Source organism: Miniopterus schreibersii (genome assembly GCF_964146895.1).
Source record: "Miniopterus schreibersii genome assembly, chromosome: 13".
NCBI lineage: Eukaryota > Metazoa > Chordata > Mammalia > Chiroptera > Miniopteridae > Miniopterus > Miniopterus schreibersii.
The window spans coordinates 29505409-29528939 of record NC_138113.1 but is presented as its reverse complement, the minus strand read 5'-3'; the positions used below and the strand labels follow the sequence as shown (position 1 = coordinate 29528939).

Genomic DNA, 23531 nt, shown 5'->3' with positions numbered 1-23531 from the left:
AAAAACGCTTAAACTCCAACTGGTTATCTGTCCTCATCATGTTATTCTAATCTGTAATATTCTGAAGTTAGAAAATTAAAGGTAAAGCTTAAGAAAATGTGATTAGTCACTCTGGGTAAGAAAGACCCTATACCTAAATCTAAGTTCACATTGTCAATTATTTATCATTAATTTTATTTCTCTTACCTCACCTAGCAATAATCTTCAGCAGATACTATAGATGTATTTGCAAAAAAGAAAAAAAAAATGATTTCATAGTCTGCTTTGAGGGAATATACTGTGTTTGAGAAACAAAGGATGAAAGACAACAATGCTTGTTGGGGAGGGGGGAGGGTGGAAAAAGTAAGAGGGTAATACAAAGATATTGAAAAACTAGGATAAAGTGAGTGATGAACTCGTACAGTGGTGAAATCCATAAAGCAGGATGAGGATGTACACATGAGGAAAAAAATAGAAAATGGAAGAAAGGGGAAAGCAAGAAGTAGACATAAGTAAAGAAAGATAATTATGAAGAAAGTTAAATTGTTGTAATTAGCTAGTTATTAATAATAGGAAAGGAGCAAAGGGAAGGCCAAACATAATAAGCATGGTCATTTGGGCAGCTTCACCAGGAAGCTACAATTTCATGCTCCTCAGGGAACCACCATCCCATTCCCTGCAGATCACTGGGGGAAGGGGTCCAACGAAGGGGAGATAGATGCTTGCGCACTGTTGGAATGATGTAGGGAAGGTGCTTGCTGTCAGTCAAACCTCAGGACAGAGATCATACGCCAGAAAGGGTGAGCCATTGCAAGCCCTCGAAAATTTGGGAATACATAATCCCCGTAACAAAGGAGATCAAGCCCTCTTATTACTCTAGGTTTTTGGCTCATGAGGCTCTCTTGTTCCTGCTTCTTTGCATTCACCTGTGTTTCCTCCATGGCCACATGGCCCTTCAAACCCCACATGCAATGGACAGATGGACTGCAGCGGGGAACACAAACTAAGCTAACCTGATGCTGTATTGGACTATTCCAACATGGAACTCAAACTCTGGACATTGGCTCTGATTTTAGCTCTGCTGAAGTCCCAGCTACACTTTTTCTTTGGGGGGGGGGGGGGCAGAGGGACGAAGGGAAATGGGACCTTGGAAACTCAGGGATTTAATTCCATAGAAATAAAGCTTTCTATGATATCTCATCCTCCCGTGTGTCTTGGAAAATTCTATTTCTTGGGATATTGCAAGAATTCCACTCTCACTAGCAACAGGTGAGGACCTCTCCTCTCTGGTAATAAAAGGAGGAAAAAATAGAAAGGGGCATAGTAAAGCAGGTCAGAGGAAGTAAGAACAGTCATTCACAGGGCAAGAAGAACACACTTGTGACTATCTCAAAAAGCCCCTGGGTAACGGGGTAAGATGATCTTGGAAAATGTTTGCTTCTGAAATGTTTTACATTTGCATTGTTTAGTCCTGTGTTAACTGTGGAGTATTTTTAACTGTATACTAGGCAGTGGAAGTCAGACCTTTTAAACTATTGATGTACAATTATGCCTCAGAATTTTTTCCCCACTGACTGTATAAGAAAGTGGACAAAGTCAATATAAAGGTACACTGGTAGATAAATATGATGTGCATTAAAGAGTTCTGTGTGGGGTAAATGTGCATGAAGGGACACAGAAATACCTAAGAAACCCCTTAGAGAAATATAAGAAATTTCAAATAGAGAATATAGTCTAAGTGTCAAGCAAGCTTAGTATGTTGACCTTATGCATGACAGGTGCAAAACTAGTACCTGAGTAATTCTTTACAGTGTAATTCTTTCAGTCGTACAATTATCTAAAGCTAGCTTAGTCATAAAAGTTCTAAACAGGTAAATTCAGAGACTGCAACCAGCAAGGTCAATAGTTAAGAACATATTATAACTTCTCATAATGTTCTCCCAAAGCGAATTTTGAAGCCAATTTTCCTATTTAACTTCTAAAACCCTGGGCTAGGCAGAATTTTAGCCTCTATGACCTTTGTTCCCTGGTATTACTCCTATGGTTATGTTATATTGCATGGTAAAAGGATGTTGCAGATGTAATTAAGGTTACAAATCATCTGACCTTAATATAGGGAGATTATTTTGGATTATCCAAGTGGACCCAATCTAATCACATGAGCCGTTAAAAGGAGAAGAGGGATCCAGAGAGATGTGGCAGAAGAGGATGCCAAATGGATTCAAAGAACGAAAACAACCTGATGTACCATTGCTGGCTTGAAGGTGGAGGGTCATATGGAAGACATGAAAATAATTTTGTGTTTTAAAATGTAGGTTTGATTATTATTAAGATAGGGTGAGATCAGCAAATCAAGAGACAATTGCCATCAAAAAGATAGTTTGTTACAGTTGCCAAGAGGAGGGGCACACCACACTATACAAGGCACCAAGGCTGGTTAGGAGGCAGAAGAAGCCAGGGGAAAATGTGGGCAGTTGCTTTTATTGTGATTTCTGTGGGAAGGAATGGCCAAGGCAGAGCAAACGAGTTTAGGATTGATCAGTTTGAATAATTTATGTAGACTCAGAGCCTAGGGGTTGTCCTTAGTTGCCTAGTACCTGGCCCTGAGGTGATTAGGACCAGGGCTCTGGATTACTTAGTTTGCATATGAAAGGTACATGTGCACGTAAGTCATTTACTATCTCTCGAAATTGGCAGAGCCCAGCCAGGCGTTGCTCAGGGGTTGAGCGTTGGCCTAGGATCCAAGCGATTGGCGTTGATTCCCGGTCAGGGCACAGGCCCGAGTTGCGGGCTAGATCCCCAGTCGGGGGCGTGCAGGAGGCAGCCGATCAACGACTCTCTTATCATTGATATTTCTATTTTTCTCTCTCCCTCTTCTTTCCTCTCTCTGAAATCAATAAAGATATACTTAAAAAAAAAAGAAAAAGAAAGAAAGAAAGAAATTGGCCCAGATGGGCAGTCTCTCCTGAGTCAGCAAGGTCCCAGATGTCAAAGCAACAGAAATACAGAAATTAAAAGGCATAATTAATGCAGCTTAAATAGGATTCTTCCCAATAACAGCCCAAAAGGAATGCAGCCATGCCTACACCTTGATTTTGGCTTTGTGAGACCCTGAGTAGAGAATCCAGCTATGCTAGCCATTGTCACCCTTTTTCATCTCATGGCACACATAAACTAATTACTAAGATTCTGCACCACACCAAAAAATATATTTTTCCTGACCTGACCAAAAAAAAGGTATAATTTTTGTTCAATCACACCAGGCAACCACTGTTGTCATTTTTTATTTGGCAATCTAAGGGGAAAGAGGTCAGTCAGTGCCCCTGACTAAATAAATATTACTGTTGTAAAAAATTTTGCGGCACACCGGTTGAAAATCGCTAAGCTATGCCATGATAGACTTTAGTTCTACAGATCTATTAGATAACAAATGTATGTTGTAATCTGCTACATTTATGGCAATTTGTTACAGCAGCAAGAGAAACTAATACATATGCCAAAATCCTCCTTGGTGGCATGTTTCTAATTAATTCTCTGGGCATGTTATATTCTGCAGAACATTCTACCACATTCACAATTACAATCATACGGAAAAAGGTTAATTAGACAAGCTGTCTTCAATGACTATTTTTGGCAGGTTTCCACCAAGCTCAATATAATGTGAAATTTTTAATGTTGTCCACCATTAGGGCATGTAGGAAAATTAAATCAAGATGTGCTTAGGAAATTAGTTTGAGTTTCTGGAACTGAAATTCTTAAAACTTTAAAGCATTTTAAGGCTGTGTGAGACAAATTAAGTACTAATAACTGCAGCAGGTACTATCCATCCCTATTAGGCAAATAACCGTGTGTGTGTGTGTGTGTGTGTGTGTGTGTGTGTGTGTGTGCGCATGTGTGTGTGTGTATGTATATGTATATATTTGGCCACAACTTCAGATCAAAATAATGTTGTAATTTCATGCTTTGAGCCAATCTGCACCCCAAATAAGTGTATAGCAATGAAAGATAAAATGTAAAAGCTGAAAATCTAAAAAAATGTAGCCAAGTTTACAAAAAGCCAAACATCACGATGGGCCAGTAACCAAATATTCATTCATTCATTTATTAATTCATTCATTTAACAAGTTGTAATTCCACACCTACTATGTGATAGACATTGTTTTAGACACAGGATACTGCACTAAAAAGAACAGTCTCTGTCCTTATGAAACTTACAATCCAAGAGAAAAAAACTCTAACAGATGGATGCAGCAGGCAAAAACAGCCAGGGACGTATATTATTATGGGTGATGGAGAGTAAAATGCCCTTTCTGAGGCAGAAGACAAGAGTCAGTGTGACAGCCTGAAATAAGAGATTGGGATAGAAAGAAGGCTGGAAAGAGCTATAACTGACTGCTGCCTGAGGCTAGGGCACGTATAAAGCCAGGTACTCATCCACATGAGACAAAGCAGTTATCCTGACAGTCAGGGCTGGGATGAGCCGCCACTGGCTAAGTGATTGGATCTGTGCTATTCAAATCACCAATGATAATAAATGCCCTGAGCTGTCCCTATGACCTGATTCTGAACAGGAGCCCAAGGGGGCTGTGTATAGACAAGCGAAAACAAAGGAAAAAAAACTTGCCTTCAAGATGAGTACAAATTGAAATTTTATAACACATGAAGAAAACTAAGCAACAAAATGAAAAGAGGAATCACGACATGACGTTAGGATACTCAAAGAGATAAAGGAATAAGACTTTTATGTGAGGGAAAAACCCAAGAAATTATGAAATAAAACAAGCAGGAACAAGAATAGGCACTTAAAAGACAGAAATCCTGGAAATTAAAAAAATAGAGTTAAAACTTTAATAGGTGATATGGTGGTGAGAGAATTAATAAAAAGGAAAAGTACTGATAAATTTACCTAGAACCTATTAAAGAGTGATAGGGGTAAAAACATGATTATGAAAAAGCAGTTAAACAATATGGAGAATCAATTAGGAGTCTCCAACACGTATGTAATGGGGAGTCTCCAACACGTATGTAATGGGGAGTCTCCAACACGTATCTAATGGGGAGTCTCCAACATGTATGTAATGGGGAGTCTCCAACATGTATCTAATGAGGAGTCTCCAACATGTATCTAATGGGGAGTCTCCAAAATATATCTAATGGGAGAGCCACAAAGAGAACACTGAGGAAACGGCATAAACTTTTCCAAAATAAAAGACATACAGGAATCTTCGGATTAGAAGTGCCCACCAAGTACTACACAGGATAAATGGATATATTTGTCCTGGAATTGTTTCATTGCAATAAAGATGCTAAGGTTAAAAAAAAAATCCACCTTTAGAATGTACTATTTATTTTTTAAATTTTTAGAAGTCTAAACATAAGAATTCATACACTGACTAAAATGTTCCTTAGCAGCTCTGAAAATCAATGGAATACACATGTAATTAAATTTGGAATTTCTAGTTAAAACTGTTGTAAGCATTGTATCTAATAATATTAAATTATTATTTCTTCCAAAATTGCTTTCTCCATTTCTGTGGAGTAATAGATTTGAAATTACCCAAAAAGTCAAAATCAGAGAAAAAATAAAGTTGGGGATAGGGGAAATGAAATACTAAATTGCTTGTAATATCTGGAATAAGGCTATAGATTGTATTAATTTAGACTTTGATAAGTAAATTATGTAAGTTATAATGTATAGGTTAATCACTAAATGAATGAAACTAAAGTATATAACTACCAAGCTAATGGAGGGGGAAAAAATCAAATGATTTTTTAAAAATATACTCGGTCAGCCCTGGCCCATGTGGCTCAGCTGGTTGGAGTGTCGTCCTGTGCACTGAAAGGTCTCATGCTGGAGGCAACCAATCAGCGTTTCACTCTCACGTCGATGTTCCTCTCTCTCTCACTCTCTCCCCTTCCTCTCTCTCTAAATATATATATATATATTTGGTCAATTTGGAAAAAAGCAAACAAGCAGAGAAAAAAATGTAGACCAAATGTGTCAAACATGATGAGAAGAATTTATCATCAATTGCCTTTCAATTACCAGAAAGACAATTTTAGAATTGTACACACCTGATAGCATGACTTTAAATACGTAAAGCAAAAACTGAAGTACAAGGCAAAATAAACAACCCACAATTATGCTCAGAGACTTAATATACCTCTCTCGATAAATAATAAAAGAATGAGAAAAAAAGGACAAAATATTTAGGCAGCATAAATAACAAATGAACCTAACAGCCATGGAATTTACACTTGTAGCATGTACATCATAACGATGTACTTTTTTTTAATTCTTGAAATAAATTAGAAGTATTATAGAGACAAATTTAGAATAAAAAGTTATCCAATAGTGTAGAATTTTATATTAAACTGGCATTTAAAAAAATATTACCAATAGCTTTCTAATTTCTAAATTTAATCAAGAGCTTATTTATAGTGAGACAAATTAATCTGAGGAACTATTAAGTGTACTTAGTATATCATAAAAGTTATTAAAATATTGAAAATTTCTAAATCTCTTTATAATTTCAAGTCATTATTAAGCTGTCCTAAAAAATGAAAAGAAGTTTAAGTGTCAGTTTATGACAAGAATGAAAGGGTAGGAAAACACTTCATTAGTCTTCTACCACATTTTAATCAATCCAAAGAATAGTAAAATGTTAATATCGGTAAAATAGCCAAATGAAGCTAATCAGTTTATTTTAAAATGAGAAATTAATGGAAGCAATCTGTTTATAAAACTGTGGTACTAATTTGAAAATGATCAGTTTCTATTGTTAATTATCTTCTAATTTGCAGAACAGCAAACTGAATATATACTCTAGGAAAAAATCATAATTAGATATGGCTTATTTTTTTTTTTTTTTGGTTATCCATCAAAAAGCACATTTTAATGATTAAACAGGAAGGAATTATTTTCTTAAATTCTGCAAAAGTGAGTTATTATATAAATTCAGGTGTATAGTATACAAAGTATATTTTCATAAACATTAAAATTCCAAAGAAGTCATGCCTAGTGTGTAAGTCAGATACACGAATCCACTCAACACAAGCTTTATTCACAAAAGGTTTCCACCATATTTGTTATTTCAGGGATGAGCCATATACAGTGTAAATACCAATAATAGTGTAATTGTGACTCGAATCTCCTAAACAGTTTCCATTCTGCCAAAGATAGATTCCTACGTTCATATTTAATAATTAAATAAACAAAACAAACCTTTCATAGGCATTTCAACTATTTGGAAGGAACTTTTTTGTATATGGAAACAAACATATAAATAATACAAGTGAGACAGAAAGAGGAAAAAGAGGACACATGAACAAGAGTTGTCAAAAGTCCTAGAATACAAAAAGAATGCAAAAGTTTCTAGAATAATATAGCAAATATATATATATAAATCTGTGTTTTTGTCATCTAGACTGCTATGAAATATTGGGGACACCATTTAATCTTCGTAAATTTTTTGTTAAAGCAGCTTTAAAAAAAGTGCCCATCCTTCCTTTTTTTTTTTTTTTACACAAATCTGCATTTTTTCCTTCAAGCTTTCATTATTGCTTTTTGATGTACGTAACAGGGGTTTTTCTCAATAGCAAACAAGAGGAGCTTCAAAGGCAGCTTTGACCTTACGCATAAAATCCTATCCTGCCTGCTCCAGACACCTATCCAAGTAGCCTGTCATTATCCAAAATTTCCACTAATTTGTTACAGTAGCAGAGTTTCTTTAGGGATAAGGAATTAATTCTGAAAGATTCCTATTGTTAATGTAAAATATATTAATGCTAATATTTTTCCAATCAGCTAGCTAGCTACACATAGCTGGAAGCAGATGTGTATAAGGCAAGGGGACACTAAATTATTTCAGGTCAGTGAAGTAAGGGCGAGGACAAGATTCAGAGCATGGAGTACTGCTTAAAAGCAAATCTGTGGGGGCTCTGAGACAAAGCCATGTGGGAACAGCCATGTTGTACCAGCCACTTGGGGAGGATAGTAGGACCACCAGAGAACCACATTTTCCTACTTCACCATTTGATCTCCTAAATATTTTCCATTGCCAGAGGTAGATTCACTCACAGTATAGCAGCACATTAAATGTACCAGAAGAAAGCAACATGGGATAGTAGTGTAAGATTTATGGCTTTACACGTTTGGTAAAAGGGGCTGTTTCTTCATCTGTATCTATGCCCTGCTTTCTGCCTTTAAGTATTAATTCTGCCTGCCCTTAATTCCTTATCTGCCTAGTCCTGCAGCAGGCCAAGCATAAAACACAAGACCAGTCAGGACCACTCCACTTTAACATTAAACAATTCAGGCCAAGGGCAGGAGGGAGCGGGAAGGAGCTATCCTTGTGTATTTCTAAAATGAAATACCACAACTTCCCTGATTGGAAGTGTCAAGCCATCCCATGGACTAATACTAGGATCAAAACCAGATGATTATCCTGTTTAAAGATTACCCTGTTTTTCCTAAGAAAAAAATACACCCTAGTTACTTTAAAAACCAAAAACCTAATTTTTATCTTGAAGGAAAAAAAAAAAAAAGCTCTTTCAAGCAAATATTTCCCGAAAAGAAAACCACCATAATTTATTTGGGTGGAGGAGAGGAGAGGGATAGGAAAGGAAAAGAGAAATAAATTAAGGTTTGCGTGGGGCATAAGTAATTTGAACTCTGGACATGGACATGGATCTTTACCATTAGTAATTGCTCTGCTATTCCGGGGGAGAGAGGAGATGAAGCCGAGGTTGAAAACAATTTAGGGTTGACCAGAGATAAAAGCACTGATCCCAATGCGGGTGGGGGACAGCATTCAGAAATACTGAAAAGCTTTGTTTTCCTCACCCTGTGTCTTGGAACCGCCAGATCAGAAGTTGGCAACTCTAGATTAAACATCATAACAGCTGGGATGAGAAAACTCTTCACAGAAGGGCCACCCCAAAAGTCAGGAATGAAAAAATGTTAGAGAAATAAACACAACAAAATCCCTCAGGGAAACATATCTGGCCACTGGGTGGGTATCAGCTTTGTGTCATACTTGATATGCACTGGAATTTTCTTCCTTTAAAATAAAGCCTTTTTTTTCCTTTCAGAAAGAACTTCAATTCTAAGTATATTGGTCATAAGACTTTTTATATTTAGGGGAAACATTAGCCCATTCCTTTGATGTAGGGTTTAAAATTATTACCTATAAGAGTCAGATAGGAAGAAAGAAAGGAAATGTTGAATAATTTATTCAAGAAGAAGGTTGGTTTTCTATGTCATTTACCCTGAAAGGCATATAAGACTACTGTTAAGTTCTGGGATGTCTCTTCGTAGAATCACGATAGTCACCTTACCTTCATTCTGCATCTTTCTTTTGTCTCAGTCCACTTAAATTCCTCCCCTTGATGCCTCCACATCCAAAGTTCTGTCATCTCTCCCCAAAGCTGATAGCTTTCCCTTTTTACCACAGATAAACTATTTCTACACAAGAGAAGTTGTGCACTCAATTTGGCCCTAAATGTTTATACCTGTGCCTTCACATAACTTATTGACCTATTTCCACCTTCCCATAACCTCCTATGCTTATCACGTAGTGTGAAAACTGAGAGCATTTAAAAACTACAACAAAGTGGGAACCTAACCCACGAGCAGGCAGTCAGAAAACCCTGGAAAATAATGTTGAAACAGGATCAAAGTCAAGGGAAGAAAGAGCATCCAAACAGACAAAAAAAGATTCAGTTCCATAACTGAGCTTTTCAACATTACAGAGAAATGCAGAAATCAAAGTTTTCATATATAACTTGTGATTTTTTTCCACATTGAACAATGAATTATCTAAGTAAAAGTAAGAGAAAACACTGAGCTGGATTTACTTTAGGTTGCCACAGGGTAGGTGTTTTCTTCTCTATACTAAGGAAGACATAGAGTTCTAGTGCGATAGATGAGATTTATGTTAAACTTTTTTCTTTTTCCTAACAAGCTTTAGGGGAACAAGTTACTGGAATATGGCACCAAAAGACCTCCTCTGGAAACTTTGAAGAATCTAAGCTAGTTATTGGACAAGGCTTCCTGGAAAAACTAGGTGAGAGCTCCTTTAAGCCAGGGACAGGCTGTGTAAAGTATTTGAACACTGGCCTGGCAGTCAGCCTATTCTGGGTGTAAATTCTGCTTCTACCAATCAACACATCAATAATCTCAGACATCTTACTCAACCTCTATAAGTCTTGTTTCTCAGCTATAAAAATGGAGATAATACCAACCTCCTCAAACACGGTTGTTACGAAAATTAAATGAAGTAATGTAAGTTCTGGCAAATAAAAAACAAACAGTAATAGTAGCTAAACAGTATCTAGTGATTACCAACTGCCAGTACTGTTTACATTTATTACTTAATTTAATACTCACAGCAATTCTACGAACTACATAGAGCCACATTTCACACATGGAGAAACTGAGGCAAAGTAATTTTCCCATGGTCTATCCGTTAAGAAGTGGTAAAGGCAGGAGTCAAATCCAAGTACTCCTAGCCACTATGCAACTTATTACTACTGCACTACTATTACTGCCACTATCATTCATTATTCGTCAATATATCCCCAGTACTTAGCACAATGCTTAGCATAGTAGACATTCAATAAATACTTCTTGAATTGAATTGAATTGAATTGAATTGAATTGAATTGAATTGAATTGAATTGAATTGAATTGAATTGAATTGCATTTCTAGCATTACTTATACTAGGGCAAGAAGTGAACAGTCCAGTTAACCAAATAAATTGTATCCATCTTCACAATATCTATCAAAAAGCATGACTGTCATTTTTCATTGAATTAACTTGTTTTTATGAAGTTGAGTGAACTGAATGGGAACTTGGGTAGATAGTGTATGCTCCAATATTTACAAATGCCACCAGAAGATAAAGCTACAGATCAGCATCACTTATGAATATAATTGTGAATATCCTCAACAAAATACTAGCCAACCAACTCCAGCAACATACAAAAAGAAGTATACACTATGGGGTGAAGTAGGATCTCTCATAGGAAAGTAAGGCTATATAATAGCTGGAAATCAATGTAATAATCATGAGTGGCCTTGAAGATATGACATGTAGTATTTGTCATTTTACTAAGAAGCAAAGGTGAACCACATGCAAGACCAGTATGTGAGGGCCAGTTGTGAAGATGTGCTTGGTGTGTGCACCAGGAGGGTACCCACTGAGAAGGCAGAGTTTCCCTTTTCTAGATCATTATATTTGTAGTAACTCCTATAAAGTTGTGAGGAAAAAGCTTCTTTGTGGAAAAGTGGGCCCAAAAAGTCAACCAACAGACAGAGCTATCGTAGTATTCATGAAATTTGGGAATTCAAAAAGAACTTGGGACAAATCCCTAGTAGATATCAAGGACATACCAGATAGAATGTGATAACTGTGAAAACTGAAATCAGATCATGTCAAATCTACCCAGTTGGAAGACCAAATGAATTCTCAGAAATTCAGCAAAATATCCTGGTGCAAACTTTCAAAATCCAGTTTATCTTTATCTTATCATCTTCCTAAGTTGTGATATGTTCATGATTTCCTGTGTCATTATCTTCAGAAAGTTAAAAAACAATGTTTTCACATTTTGCAAAATAGTACAAGCAATCAAATGTCAATCCTATCATAATAAAATGATTTAAGATGTGCAGGCAGACAATATGAAATTGCTTTGCATTGTAACATTAACTTAACCACATTACAAAATAAATATTATGTTCTTTTAACATCATAAGAGTAAACTAATGGCTCAGGAACAACATGTGTGATCTGACTAAATTCGTGTTACTATGGAAACTTGATATTTTCAATTTCCTGACCCTTAAGGTTGATTTCAACACTGCAATATTCCATGTTTTCCATTTTGCTGCTATAGTTTAGTACAATAGAAAAGCTGCAAATCAAAGTTATTAAAGACTCCAAACTAAAGTTGGGAAATAAAAGTAAGAAGAACTATATTCTTCTTTTAAAAATTTCAGTCATATGTCATCTATGGTTCATTCCGTAACCCAAGTGATCATCTGGCTTGTCCTTATTTTTCCCAACAGTTTGCTGGCAGATTCACAAACTCAAAATAAATAGAATTTTTCCACTATCTAATTCTGAATTTGGCAGGGAAACTCAATGATGAAACTATTCCTACCTCAAAAAAATGTTTTATTTTATCCATTTTACTCACCCATACTCACACAAGTGTGTAGACTAGGGAGAAAACCAACTTGGTTGTGGGGGTACTTCCACCATATGTTCCTCAGGAATGAGTCAAATACAGATTCAGTCCTAATACCTGAAGTTTCAACCAGGAATAATCAATTTCCCACCACTTTCACCTTGGATTCCTTCCAGGCCATCTCAGGGGATAAATCCCATAGGCTTTATCACTATGAAGAGGATATTCCTCCATATCCTGAACTAGTAAAGGCTCCTCCCTCACAACAGCAGGTCGTGCTTTAGTCTCGCAGCTTTACTTACCCCCAACTTTGATTATTTTTATTTTTATTTTTAATCCTCACCCGAGGATATATTTTTATTTATTTTAGAGAGAGAGGAAGGGAGAGAGAGAAACATTGATTGGTTGCCTCCTGTACGAGCCCCAACCAGGGATAGAGCCCGCAACTTTTTGGTGTACGGGACAATGCTCCAACGACTGAGTGACCTGGCCAGGGCCTTCATTCTTTTTAAAAATACAAATGCTTCACAGCCTTTACAAACTTTTAACCAGCTAACTTATATAGGACTTACAGTAGTAAAATAATTTAAATAGTAATTTTTATCATTTCCTCCACTGCGTACAGGTAAATGAAGAGTTATTATTATCTAAAAATGCTTTTCCTACTAACATTTTCCTCACTTTTGCAAGTTAAACTTACCTCTGTCATTCTCTACCTGCCAAGTCCACCTTCTATTACAAACCTTTTTGAAAGTGTCTTAAAAGCTCATTCATTCTAGTTTGGAACTAATGCCAGGGAAGTGACACATGAACCACTCTGTTTGCTCCACAAAGATGCCTAGAAACAACTTACAATTTCTATTTGGAAAGAGACAAGCCTGGGTTATACATGGACTTTTGCTGTGGAATCTGTTAGCATTTCTTTTTCAAACATCACTTTCAGTTTATGTGAGGAAACTTATCCCCAGGGCATTATATTAAGGGGATTTATAAATTTATACTGCATAGCACCTCTAAATTAATTTTACCAAAGCAATTTTGATCATGTCACTACCCTACTCAAAACCCCTCAATGATCCTCTTTCTTTCTTCATTGCCTACAGGCTAAAGTCCTAAAAGGCTCTCAACAATCTGGTAGCAATTAGTGCCTGGGACCTCACTTTCTACCCTCTCTACCCAGACTCTCTCTCCCAACCAGAGCAAGGAGAACTTATCATTCCTATCCAGTGGGATATGACGCATCCTATGCACCAGGAAAAGCTAGGTATTGTATTTGAGCTTCCCTTTTCTACTGGGAGTTTTATTGAAGTTATACTGTTTTTCCCTCCACAACTCCACATTGGCTGTATTGGAAGTGGACCCCTTAAATTACAAGACTGTGAAGAGTTGTATTCACAGCTGATGAAGAGGAGGGGACACTACCCAGAGATCCTGAACTTGGAGCTCAAATTATACTTTGGATTGTCTTCCTTTGGAGAGAGGTTTTAAATATAACCATGTGTGGGTAAGAAGGAAAAAATATATGGATACTGAGTGGCCAGAGATAGACTAAGGACCCTGTGGATGCCTCCCCAACATATTATCCACTCTTCTCTGTACAGCAACGATGCTGCTTGATTAGCAGCAAACCAAATCTCCAGCTTTAAGTGGACCCTAATTTGTCTAAGCCAATCATTTCATCCTATCCCCGACCTACGTCATTCAGTACCTGTTATTCTCCCAACCACCATGATTGGTTTAAATATAGTACAATCAGAGCAAATCTGAGAACTTTCCTTCAGTGGTTAAAAAAATGACAACTCTCTTCTCCTGGATATAAACAAGGAGTCATATAGACTACATGTGGTAGCCAGACTCTAAGATGGTACCCAATGATTCCAGCCTCCTGGCAGTCATATCTTTGTACCAGGGTTGGTCTGTATGACCAACAGGTTAGGGCAGAAGTGATGGTACATCATTTCTGAAATTACATTATAACATACTGATTTCTCTTCTCCCTCTCTCTCTACTTCTCTCTCTCTCTCTCATCACTTCTGAGGGAAGCCAACTGCCATATCATGAGAAATCCATAGAGAGATCCACATGACAAGGAACTGAAGCCTCCAGCCAACAGCCACATAAGTGAACTTGGAAGTGGACTGTCCAGACCCAGTGAAGCCTCAGATGACCACAGCCTTGTGAGAGACTCTGAGACAGAGCCACTTAACTAAGCTCTGCTGAGAGTCCTGTCACTCAGAAACTGAGATAATAAATGTTTACTGCTGATACACTAAGTTTGGGGGTAATTTGTTATGCAGCAATAGATAACTCATACGCCTGAAGAATCACCTTACAACTACAAACACCAGACTGAAGGTAAAGAGAGGGCTATGATGATCGCGGAGAAATGGAGCTACAGTCGTAATTAATTCACCTCTAAAGTTCACTCTACCTCTGGTTTTTATCAGTTACATAAGCCAAAAAATAGATTTCCTTTATTTTTTTTAAGCCATTTTAATTAGGTTTTCCAGTACTTACAAAAAAAAGTAGGCCAATGCAGAATTTGTTTGGGGGGACACAATGCCACCAAATGTGACTTCCACACTTTCCTGATCTCTGCCCCTTGCTCCTGCAGCAGCCCTTTAGTCTCTGCCCACTTTTCTCTTATTCATCCTTCATGGTACTGTTCAAGCCTCACCTTTTCTGATCTGATAACCATTGCAAGAGGGTATCTAGGTAATCTAAATTCATATAGTTCTTTAGCTATCACTTCTATTCATTTGGCACTTGTCATACACTGTCCTATCTTTGATGAGTATTTGTTTATCAAGATGGTAACATTCTTGAAACATTTTTATATACTTTTAATCCCTATGGTATTTATCATAAAAGGCACTCATTAAATGTTGACTGAATCTATCAGTCAGATTTCTTATGCAAAAATGAACTACCTGCCTTGGAACCACAGCTCTTCATTCTGGCAGGTTAGATGCCAAGATACTGGCTGTGGCAAAAGGAAAAATCAGAAGAAAGGAAGGGGTTGCTTTTTTTGCTGGTCCCTATTTTTTTGACTTCATCCTTGGACGTGCAATAATGGAGAATTTTAAAGATGCTACTTGGTTGCTGACAACATCATCCCTTAAAACATTCTGTATATTTGAAAAGGAGGCAAAGCTCTCCAGGGAAGCTGTGGTTATTAAATATATTTTTGAAGCCTATATAATATTCATTCTAAACATCCTGAACTCAGTAGAGTACAAACTAAAATGTCTTCCCCCCCCCCCCCCGCCCCCATTACTACTTTAATCCTGCTCTGCTGAATCTTCCTTTCCCATTCTTCATGACATTCTGGGCAGCTCCCACAGCTTTGAAATGGCTACATTAGTAAGAAGTCCAGTCCAATGTAAAACTTCATTTTCAGCTCCTCCCCCTTGTATCTCAGGCATTTGTGGCCAGGACCTAAAATGGGGAAGAGGCTTTGCTTTGTCTCCTTCGTTCCTCCTCCTCTCCCTCCTGAGTGGTGGGTTTGGGGGTCCTGGCATATAGTAGAAGCAGAGATAGAAACAGGGACAAATGTCTACTTCAGTGCTGCACTGTGGCCTTCTCTCGGCTAATGTTGCTTATTGGCCTCTGTCAGAGATCTCAACACTGGGGTATGAGTGTGAGAGTTCTTTAGAGATTAGAAGGGCCCCAGGGAGGCCCTTTTAATACCTCCTCAGTTGCTAGCCCTGGCATCATCCCTACAGCCTCTTGAATAAGGTACTGGCAAGTCAGCTCACATCTGGCTACTTTCTATGGGGGCTTCTTGACCCCTGAGAAACCCACACATTGCTGCCATGCCACAAAGGGGGGACAGGCTGCTCCACTGCCTCACTTCTCTCTGCTCCATTATCACACTTCAGTTTTCTGTTCCCTTACTCACACAGGCACTGGTGTGATGACTAAGAAATAAAATATGACTCTCCCCTTTTAATCCCAATCTCCTTAATGGTCCTCAGAGCACTCACTCTGGTTTCAAGAGGGAGCCACAGCCCGGCTGGCATGGCTCAGTGATTGAGCATCGACCTATGATCCAGGAGATAGCAGTTTGATTCCCAGTCAGGGCACATGCTAGGGTTGTGGGCTAGGTCCCCAGTACGGGGTGTGCAGGAGGCAGCTGACCAATGACTCATTATTGATGTTTCTATTTCTCTGTCTCCCTTTCATTTCCTCTCCCTGAAATCAATAAAGACATATTTTTTAAAAAACATTCTAAAGAGAAAAAAGAGGGAGCCACAGTACTTTCCATTTGGTCAAGACTCACGACTCTAACAACACATCCATCTCCCCTAGTGTAGTCAAAAGTTGAAGTGGAGTGGGCATGAGGAGTGGTTCAGTCTCAGATGATGGTGGGGTATGGAGGGGCAGTGCAGGGGGATGCAGAGTATGTTTCTCTGACTCTCATTAAATCCTGCTGGAGATGCCTGGTCTCCAACATTCAGTATATGGAGTACTCACTCGGTACCTCTTTATCCCTAGTTTTGGCTCCTAGTTGCCAATTGCCAACCCAACACTCTGGTACATGTGGCAGAGAAAAAGAACCTGGTCTATTTAGAAGAATTGGATCCTTGCCTCCACTTCTCAGCATTAGCTCTTAAAATACTATTACAAACAGCCCATGTGCCCATCAGTAGATGAGTGGATAAAAAAGCTGTGGGACATTTACACCATGGAATACTACACAGCTGTAAAGAAGAATCTCGGACCCTTTGGGACAGTATGGATGGACCTGGAGAATATTATGCTAAGTGAAATAAGCCAGGCAGCAAAAGACAAATATCACATGATCTCGCGTATATGTGGAATCTAAAGAACTTAATAAACTGATAAACAGAATAGATTCAATGACATGGAAGCATAGATGAGACTGACAAATGTCAGAGGGATGGAGGAAGGCGGGTGGGTGGAGGGGGAAAGAGTAACCAAAGAATTTATATGCATATATGCACAGCCCAAGGACACGGACAATGGTGGGAAGAGGGACTGGGGGAGGGGGGGAGAAGGGACGGGGTAGAACGGGTCATTGGGGAGAAAAAGGGACATCTGTAATATTTTAAACAAAAATAAAATTTAAAAAAAATACTATTACAGTAGTCTTATTTCTCCATATTTTCTCATCTGTAAAATGAGAATACTATTCACTTGATCAATTGGCTTCATCCATACACAGGCTAAGAATATAGAATCACATTAATTTTATTCAATATTTGGGTTGTGTCTATAGAAGGGCATTCAATGAAAAAATAAATCAGTTATACCAGTTTCTTAGCACTGATATATGATCCCAACTTCTCACATATTATGTATGAAGTAATAGGACTATCATGAGAATTAAATGTGATCATGCATGAGAGGCCTTGGATAAAGTAAGTGCTCAATTAGTATTATCCATCATTATTATTATTATCCCTGTGACCTTAGACAAGTCATTTGATCTCTCTGAGTCTCCATTTCCTCATTTTTAACTGAAGATAATAACAGAGTTCTGAAGATTCTATGAAATCATGTTGTCTGGAAGCAACTGTAAATTTCTTTGGAAATGTTAGAATTATCTATGAAACAAGGACTTTTAAAGTACTTCCCGTTTCTAAAATGCTATGCATTTACTATGTAGTATTATGAAGAAAGAATAAATTGTTCTTTTTTAATAGGATGTGTTGTAGTCATTAGTAAGTGAAAGCGGCAAACGCTGCCTCATTCTATCCATGAACTCACAATTTCCACAGAGTGTAAAAGGCTGGTCTTCCCTTTTATCATACTTTCAATTCTTAGCTATTCTCCAAAATGTTTACCTTCTCAGTGTGTACATTTCAAGCACACCCTCACATAGCTTAAAACATATGGAAATTACTTAAAATACAATGGAAAACTACCAAAAAATCAGCCAATAAAATCTAGTCATAGAGGTTACTCATTTCGACTCCTGACATCTGAGATGCTGGTGGGAAGTTTTCTTTCTTCCATCCTGCCTTCAAATGTGAACATTAATTGTGGAAATTCCAAATCTTTTTATATTTCTTGCCTGTTGAATAAGGTAGAAAGTATATTCAAAAACTAAGTGTTTTTAAAAATAATCTATTTAATTTACATTCATTGGCAAGTCAGTCACAAATATCTTGCATCAGCCAGTTGAAATTTAGAAGAAGTATAAATCTAAGTTTCTGTCGTTACAACTTACCATACAATTGAAACAAATTTTACTATGTCTGCTTTAAAGAATAAAATAGTAGTTAATGTATTCTTGCTATGTAAGACATTCAGACTCACAATTATTTCTAATTATTAAACTCTGAAACAGAAGATTCTCTTGGGAACAGAATCTATTTCAAGTTTGAAAGTTGGAGCCTCTGTGCAACTTTGCAAGTGGCATTATTTATCAAATCCAGCAAAATATCTTCTGAAACGTCTGCCATATTTATATAGTCCTTTGCAATTTGAGAAGTATTTTCATATGCATTGCTTTATGTAATATGTAAAATTCTCTGGGAGAGAGGCAGAGCATATAAGGAAAATGTGGCTCAGTGAAGGTCAGTGACTTGTTCGCAGGGACTGGCAGAGCAGAAAGATGAGTGCAGTTCCCTTGTTGCCCATCCCAGGGATCCTGCAACCATAACAGACTGCTTCAGAAACCCAGAGACCTCTGAGGTCCTGAGAGAACATGTCACCTATCACCCTGCCATCAACAAATTAAAATCATGACAGTTAAAATCAGCCATTCAAAAGGATCATATCTAGTATGGAAAATCACTTGTTGTGGGCACACTATGTGCCCAGCATTGTGCTGACACTTGGAATGCAGTTGTGAGTAAACCAGACAGGGTTCCTACTGTCCTGGAGCTTACAATTTAGTCATGGAGATATATTCTACTCACAAAATCACATGAGTAAATATATCAGTATGAACTGGGAAAATGCTGTCCAGAGTGAGCACAGCACACTTTAAAAGTGTCTAAGAGAGAGACCTAGCTTCATCTGAAACATCAGGGATGGCTGGGATAGGAGGAAGAGGTGGGGAAATAAAGAGCATCCCAGGCCACAAAAAGATATGCCAGGCCAGAGGGTCACACCTATAGAAGCTCTGAGGTAGGAAGGGTAATTGAACATGCTTTTTGATAGCAATTTTATTTAAGTGAAGAGGTAAACCTAACTGAAAATACACAAAAATATTAATGATGTTTTCTTTTGGAGAGGAATTAGCGATGTTCATTTTGTTATTTATGCTTTATTGAATGTTCCAAATTTTCTACAATTAAAAATATAAGTTTATTGATCTTGGGCGGGGAGAGGAGAGTCAGCCTAAAAAGAAGGGAAAGAGCTGACTAGAAAATCTGGACTAAAAGGTTCCTGTGTGAGGAGGGAAAACACAACTCTCCCAGTCACTCCAGGCCAGAAATCCAGGAGCTGGAGTGTGAAGCCGAAAGTAAACGGTACAAGAGCATAATTAACTTTGGTGATTTAAAAGGCCCCTGAATACTTAAACTGTATAAAGCTATGAATGAAACGGAACTAATGTGCATTGAGCCCTCTTATGTGCCAAGCACTATCTTACACTCTTTATTGCATTTCTTGGAACAGTAAAATAAGATAACTGTGCTATATTTCCACAATTTTCTCTCTGACTGTATTCCTTTCTTTCACACTAACCCTGCTAGATAGTAATCCCCATTTTACAAATGAGGAAAAAAAGTGAAATTTAAAGAGAGGTCAAGTAATTTGCTTAAAGTCAGATTTCTCTTAGGGGAGAGTTGGGATTAAAAGAAAAGGTCTGTATGACTCTTAAGAAGCTCCTAAGACTCCTGTCTCCTGTGTAAATGTCATAGGGATTGTTTGTATTAAGATTTTTCCATAAGAATTGGGAAAAGGTATGATTATGGTTGTTTTGTTGCTGTCCAAAGAAGGTAGGATTGTGCTGACAGGATGATAGAAGACCTGTGCAAAGCATAGTATTTTTAAACACTTATATAGTGCCAGAGATTGTTCTAAGTGGAATTAAAAATCTTGTCTAATTTAATCCTCAGAACAACCCTGTAAGATAGTATTATTATCATTATCCCCAGTTTGCAGATAAGGAAACTGAGTTACAGAAAGGTAAAACAACTTGCCAATACCACACTGAGCCGTTATTTGAAGCAGGCGAGTGAATCCAGAATCTGTAGGCCTAGCCAGCAAGCTATACTTCATTCCTAAACCCTTAACTGACTCTCTTGGTCCCATCTAAACATAAGTGATCTATTTCTAAAACTTCTTTCCACCGGCTGGTGGCCCTGCTTAGACCAGTGGAAGACAAGTTCCTTTAGAAGCTTGAAGCAGATAGAAAACTACTCTGACGCTGTCTGCCATTTGCCTAAGAGTCTGAGACCTACTTGGCAAACAAGTCTGCTCCTGATTCTCGGAGAGGGGGACTAGACAATAATACTGAGGCTCTGGTTGCTCAAAGCAGATTGCCTTATAAAAACAAAGTGTCTAGCCTAGTGGTTCTCAAACTGTAATGTACTGTACATCAGAATCACCCAGAGAATTTGTTAAAACAGACTGCTGGGCCCCACACACAGAAATTCTGATCCAGTAGATTTGAGGTGGGGCCCAAGAATTGGCATTCTAACAAGTTCCCAGGTGCTGCTGCTGCTGGTGGGGGCACTTTGAGAACCGCTGGCATAGCCTAACAGGAGACAGGACTGTACTAGGAAGCAGGACTCACACAAGTGCCAGCACCTGGCACCCAAGCCCTGAAACCGAGTGTTCCTTTCATCTGGCCCCAACCCACCCTCAGTAACCTGGTTCCAGAGTGGGTGGCTGAGATAGAGAAGTAACAGTGGTTCTCGAACCTGGAATAAACCAGAACAGGAAGTGTCTGCTGAAAAACAAAAACATACGTGGAATCTAAAGAACTTAATAAACTGATAAACAGAATAGATTCAATGACATGGAAGCATAGATGAGACTGACGAATGTCAGAGGGATGGAGGAGGGTGGGTGGGTGGAGGGGGAGAGAGTAACCAAAGAATTTATATGCATACATGCACAACCCAAGGACATGGACAACAGTGGGGAGAGGGACTGGGAGGGGGATGGGACAGGGTGGTACGGGTCATTGGGGAGAAAAAGGGGCATCTGTAATATTTTAAACAATAATAAAATAAAAAAAATAAAAAAAAACACAATGATTTTTGGGTGGTGGAAGTTTGAATGTTTGTGTTTTTTTTTATCCTGTATGACCGGTGCTTTTTTTTTCTTTTTGATAAGGAGTTCCTATGTCATTTGGGTAATTATTTTTAATCTGAAAGGAAAAACAAGATATACTCAAGCTTTAAAACATGGAGTTATACTGACCCCAAAATCCTGAAGTGCACCTACAAATACGAAGATTTCATTTTGCATTTTAAGTTACAAAGGAGGTCCCGAAATCTGAGGTGACTTAAGTAACACCCGAGCGCCCTCTGGTGGGAACTGACTTCTCCATTGTCCAACTATTTCCCATGCTCAACCATAAATGAGATTACCATTATTTTTTAAACCCTTTGAATTTGATGAATGTTTGTGTGTTGAGAAAAAAATATTAAAAATATATTGATGAGAGGAAAGGTATTTTGGAGATCACTTTATTAAAATGAAAGATAACTTTTAGATCAGATATTGATCTAAATCAAATCTGTTACTCCTCACACTTTTACCCACTAGTTTTTGCTTCATTGATAATTCTTGCCTAAGTCAATTATTATGATGAAATAAAATATTTTTATTTGAATTATAGATTCCAAAGCACTGCAATAACATATTAATACACAAAACTAGGATTCTGGTAAACTCTTGAAATTATCTTAAATTATGAATATACTGCTGGTCTCACTTGAAAATGCCAATGATGTCTGTTGAAGCCACCAGCCTTGTTTCCATGTACTTGACATTTTATAAAGCTATCTTATGCATTTTTATAAAGTGTCTTGACCCACAGCATGGATCTCTCTGGATTCATAGCACATACCTATAGGTTTAGAGCCAGGCTTAAGGGATTTAGCTCAGGACATCTTCAAAATATTAAGTCCAACAGGTAATTTCTAGCACTTGCATGGTTGCTAGTAACCACTACCTGGGTTATAACATGATATTGGTATTTTCTTACCAACCCTTCAATCCATCAAAAGAGCTGAGGAAACCTTGAATGAATTCTATTTTTTAATGTAGTAACTGAATTAGACTTATATTTTGCAGTATTTCCTTCCTTTTAGAATATTAACAGTAGCTGCTAGCATTTATTGAATGCTATATGCTATTCAGGACAACCTTACATGATGAGCATTCTTGCTGTTTTCATGTTACAGATCAGGAAACTCAAACTTACAGTAGTTAGAATGCTCACCCAAGTGCACACAGCCAGTTAAGAATTAAATCCAAGAATTCTTAACTAAACTCTTGACCAGTATGGCACACTACTTCCACTTTCATTGTTTTAAATCTCTTTGCCTGAAACAAAGGAAAAGACAAGTGGGGACATAGGTAGTCTTCAATTTGAAGGTGTTCCTGGTACTTTAACCAAACATTATCCTTCTGAACCTGTTTCTCTGTTAGACTCCTTTAGTTCTATAGAGGCAGTACCATCTTCTCAATCCCTACAGTCCAATCATCTGCAACCTTTGACCTGAGCCCCACTCTAAAATGCAGTGAATTGTCCAATCTTACATCACTGATCCCTTCCTCTCTATTCCTGTGTCTAGCATTCTGGTACAGCATTTTGACTCTTCTCTGCCTTCAATCTTTCTATGCCTGTTGTTTTATGTAACACCTGAGATTATTCTTCCCAATCTGTGGCTCTGTTTGGATCATTGCCCAGTACAAAGCTCAATGCCATAACACACAGGACCCCAAGGCCTTTCACAACCCAGCTCCAACCTACCACTTCAGCCACATCTCCCACATCCAGCTTAGCAAACTCTTTACTGTAGTCACAAACAGGAAATCTCAGTTGTTCTCAAACAATATTGTGAGGGTGTCCATGCCTTCACTTGGACATTTCCTTCCTATCACATTCCTACATCCAAATCTTACCAATCCTTCAAAGCCTCGATCAAACACCACCTTCTTTTCTGATTCTGAAAACTATAAATTATTTCTGCTCACCTGAGTTTCATTTCTACTTCCTCTGTGCCATTATTTTCAACCTTGTGTTACAGGACAAATCCACATGGGTGGATAAACACCTCAAACTTTGCATGACCAAAACTAGTATTATCTTCTCTCATGCTCCAAACCTTTCAGTCATCCCAGAGTCCTCCTCCCTCATCCTCAGCCCTTACTTTGTTTTTTTGTTGTTGTTGTTTTAACTGATTTCAGGGAGAGCCAGAAA

The 23531-nt window shown here is 37.9% G+C and overlaps 1 long non-coding RNA gene across 1 annotated transcript in view; it reads right to left on the bottom strand.

Annotated features, from left to right (window-relative positions):
• Nucleotides 1-23531, bottom strand: part of LOC308565961 — a 104789-nt gene that overhangs the window by 39652 nt on the left and 41606 nt on the right. The window lies entirely within an intron of this gene.